Source organism: Piliocolobus tephrosceles, chromosome 19 (assembly GCF_002776525.5).
Source record: "Piliocolobus tephrosceles isolate RC106 chromosome 19, ASM277652v3, whole genome shotgun sequence".
Classification (NCBI taxonomy): domain Eukaryota; kingdom Metazoa; phylum Chordata; class Mammalia; order Primates; family Cercopithecidae; genus Piliocolobus; species Piliocolobus tephrosceles.
In genome coordinates this window covers 27,986,542-27,991,150 of record NC_045452.1, presented here as the reverse complement: position 1 = coordinate 27,991,150, position 4,609 = coordinate 27,986,542, and positions in this window count along the sequence as shown.

Genomic DNA, 4,609 nt, shown 5'->3' with positions numbered 1-4,609 from the left:
GGGACCCGCGGCTGCCCAAGGCCCTTGGTGGCCTGCCCACCCTCCCCTGAGCCCCAGGCCCCGTCCCTGGCAGGGGCTTCCTCACCTGTGCATGCTGTGCACGCTTTTCCTCACCCCACAGCCCTGCTTTATCTCTGCTCTTTGCCTTCAGGACTCAGGTTAGTGGTCAGGAAACAGTCCGTGATTCTCAGGCTGATGAGGGCACGCCTCCCATGGCCCATGAATGCTCCCTGTGGGTGCCTTTACCCACACAGAATGGATTTTGGTGCCAGCCTCCCGATAAGGCTGGACATTCCTGGTTCATGCCGGGGAGGCAAACCTCACTACGGGAGTTGGGGCTGCGTGTGCAGGCCGGATGCTACCTTAGAGTCCACGGATGTGCTCCTGCTGCTCCTCCCCTCAGCCTTAGTTTCCCCATCTGTGAAATGGGGAGCAGTCCCACAGCACAGGGGCAGTGGGGTGTGCTGGGGAGAGTGTGGTTGTGGCTCCGCCCAGCGGTTGCCTGCAACACCAACTCTGTCACTCACCACCGCGTGACCTCGGGTTGACTTCCTCCATCCTGTTTCCTGGCTGTGAAATGGGGATGACTGCAGGGGCCAGAACTTGGGACTCCATGGATGATGTGCAGCATGCACCGTCAGAGTCAGGCTGGCGGGAACAGCCCAGGCACTAGAGCAGTCAGGGAGCTCCCAGCCCAGGTGGGAGGCTGGCACTGGGAGGGTCCCAGGGGAAGGAGGGCCCGTGTGAGGACACGGCAGGCATGGTGTTGGCCCTTCCCTGACTGCCCACCCTTGGGAAGGTCGTTGGCCTCCTGAGCAATCCGCCCCTCCGAGGCCTCGCAGCATGGCCAGGCCTCACTGTGTTCCCAGGCCCCAGGTCATGGCCTGGCAGCCCAGCTGTTCCTGGGAGCTGGCCCTGGCTGAACGCGGCACTCAGCCAAGCCGTATTTCTGCATTTAGCACTGGAATTACGGTCCCGTAAAGCAGAGAGGCCACTTCCTCTTCCTCCTCCTCCTCCTGCAGCAAGAGAAGCACCAAGGCCACCCCTCTGCAGCTGCAGGTCACCTCAGGTAGCTGGTCGCCAGCACCTGCCCAGGCTGAGAGCCCCTCCAGCGACACAGGCTCTGGGGCAAGACACTGGGGGCCACCACAGGCTTGGGGTGGACGAGTGAGCATCAGGGATGAAAGCAGCCGTGTGGAACCTGAGGCCATGCTGGCCTGGACTGGGCACTTCACGCTCTGTGCCTCAGTTTCCCCATCTCCTTCCCCTCGCTACTATTTTGTTCACCAAAGGCCAGGTGGGCCCAGCACCACACCAAGCCCTGGCCTTGGCCCTGTCCATAGGGCTACATCTGATTCAACTGATTCCAGGAGAGGCCTCCCTGGCTGTGCCAGGAGAAGCAGAGGGAGTGATTTAGGTGATCTGGGGCCAGGGAACCAGACGAGGGGCACCTGGGGCCTGTCTCCCATCAGCTGCGGTGTTGAAGCTTTATCAAGCCCCAGCCCCACCCTTCACTGTGTGGCTACTAACTCCAGCAGAGGCCCAGACACAGTGGGGGCCTTGCCTGAGGACGCACGGCCTAGCTGGGGGCGTGCCCACCAGGCCTGGCCGCAACTCCTAGCCCACTTCTCTGCCTGCCACCCGGCTCCCGCTATGCCAGCCAGCAGCCACCCTGCCCACTGCTGATGAGGCAATCTCACCCCTGGGCCACCTGCCCCTCACTGAGGCATGGGTCGGTCCAGCTGGAAGAGCCAGTGGTTTCGCTGCCCTTGGGGTCCCAGCTCCCATAAGCTGCCAGGGCCTCCTGCCCACAGCCATTCCCACACCCTGGCCCCTCCCTGCTGCTGTCTGCCCCTGATCCCCCCGAGACTCCCTTAAGGATGTCTCCCCGAGGCTCTAGGAGGTTGGAGACTTGACCAGGGTCACCCAGCTGTCACCGCGCTGGGCACAACAGACAACAGTGTTTGCTGCCCCCCACTCCTGTGGCCGGCCCAAGGGCAGAGGGGAGCAGGGAAGGCCCCTATCCCTGAGGGACACCACAGTGTGACCTGGACTCATGTCTCCGGGTCTTGTATCCTCACCTAGAGCACAGGGATGGGACACTGGGCCTCCGCCTCTCCTGGGATGAGATGACAGCACGGGAGACGCCTGCAGACGCCGCCTGCCACCTGGCAAGTGCCGGACCGCCAGGGCTTCCTCTTTGTTCTTGTCTCTCACCATCTCATCTGCTAGGTGTGACCTCGGGCCACACGACCTTCTGCAGCCTGGCATAGGGCAGCACCCTCTGCTCTGTCGGCGGCCCTGGTGGGGATACCCTGTGTGCAGTGGCTGGCACCACGGTGGGGGCAGCGGGAGCAGAGGGTGGTGCAAACAGGAGGGGGATGGGCAGGGCCTCCTGGTCTGGCCTGTGGCCAGTCTCACCCACCTACGGAAGGGGTGGAATTACCTGTTTTACATATGGGGACACTGAGGCTGGGAGAGGCAGAGGATAGTGGAGCCCAGGGTGAAGTGGAAGTGAGCACAGAGGGAGGTGGGGTGAGACCCCAGTCCGCCAGAATTCCTGCAACCCCACTGGAGGGTTGAGGGGCCAGCCTCCTGCACACCCCTCCACCCACAGCCCACAGCCGTCCCCAGTACCGTGCCGGCCGCGGGATGTTGCTGCTGGAGCCGGAGATGCCCCCCGCAATGGTGGCGGTGGCCAGGCCAGTGTTGGAAACGCTGTGCACCCACCCCACCACCTCCATGCTCTTGACCCGAGGGCCGCTCAGCCTAGGGGCCGGTGTAGGCGGGGCCAGGCCTCCCTGACACTGATTCTCCAGCTGGGGGCGGTGTCCACGTGGCCGCCCCTTCCCAGACCCAGGCGTTTCATTGGGCGCCAGGCGCCACCTGGTGGTCAAGCCAGAAGCCGCCGCTACCGGAGCCGCGTGGAAAGCATTCCCAAACCCTCAATGTCCTCTTCCTCTGAGCTTGGGGAAACTGAGGCTGGGGAGGGGTAGGATCTCCTCAGGTCCCTCATAGAGGCAGGGCCTGGACTAGGGACAGAGGTCAGGGCTCCTGATGCCTGTCCAATGCCTGCAGCTGGGCTTAAGTGGCTTAGGGGATGTAGGGGCCTGGCCATGCAAGGATGGAGGACGGAGCCCAGCGCCTGAGGTCCAGTGCACTTGCCCTGGCCATGCCAAGGCCTGGGAGCCGTGAACACTGGCAGGTCCCACCTGCTTCCCCAGCACGGGTCCCAGGGCCCACGTGCGACAGCATCTTTGTAGGAGACACTGGCCTCACTCTTGATAGCAAGGAAATGGGACCAGGTCTGGGGTTCACACCTGGGAGTCAGGCCCTGCCCAGGCCCAAGGCCCAGCTCGCTGGGGAGAGGGGGAGCCCACAATGGCCCAGAGCTTTGCCTAGAGCGGCAGCACCAACAACCACGTGTCAGCGCCTGTCCTCGGAGGTCCCAGCCCTGAGCCAGCCTCACGGAGCAGCTCAGAGCACTGCCCAGCTCTGAGTCCTTTCTGGGGCCTGGCTGCTGTTCCCTTTGCTGCTCCGGAGCCCGCTGAGTCCCATGGGGGCAGGGCGTGAGGTGCGCTTTCTGACTCCGTGGGCCCCAGGCGACAGGGTAAGAAAGGCAGGCCTCTCTTTGGAAGCCCCTAGGGCAGGGTGGGCAGCTACTGAGTCTGGTGTCACGGGGTGGGTCTAGGTGGCTCCCCCAGTAGCAAAGGCCTGGCCTCCAGCCCTCAAGGTCAGTCCCTGGGGCACCTCACACATGACAGGTCCTAAATCTCGCCTGCCCAGACCTGTCCCCAGCCTGACTCCTCTGTCCCAGTGGCCATCCACCCACCCACCTGGAGAGACCTGGGCCTCCCCGCCACCCCCGTCTCTGCCCCAGCCGGTCCCTAGGTCCCAGCTATGTCACCCTTCAACAGCCTCTCAAATCCGACACCTCCAACACTCCCTGGTCATTACTGTCGTCTCAGCACATCCGTTGGTCTGAGTCCAGGCAGCCACCCTCTCAGAGCTCTACACCCCCACAACTCCTCTCCCTTCATGGTGGCCAATGCAGGGTTGCCAGCCCGGGCTGCGCTCAAGTCCTGTGTTGGCCTCTGCACTGTGGGACAGCCACTGGGTCTGACTTAAAAAGCCAGAGCTGGTACAGTCCGGCTAGCCCAGGAAACTGTGGGTAAACCAAGTCACATGGACTTGTTTCCTCTCTTCAGGCCTTGTCAGAGCCTTCAATAGGTTCACCACAGCATGGCTCCAAGAGAGGGCATTGTCAGCAGCAACTGTGGGGCATTTGTCCAGGGAACGTGCCATCCGAGAGGGACAGGCTCCTGAGAGGGACAGCCAGCCGGCTACCTCCTCAGCCTGGGTCCCCAGGGTCCCCCAGGGGCTGCCCCCTGCTGCTGGCCTGCCCTGCAGCCCCCTCTGCCACTTTCCCCCATGGTGCTAGGTTCCACCCTATTCCACCTGACTGAGTCCTCACTCTAACCTGTTTGTTCATTCAGTGGGCCTTTTTTTTTTTTTTTTTTTTTTTTTTTTTGGCATCTTTCTCTGTCCCCCGGCTGGCTGGGGTGCAGTGGCGTGATCTCACCTCACTGCAACCTCCACCTCCTGGGCT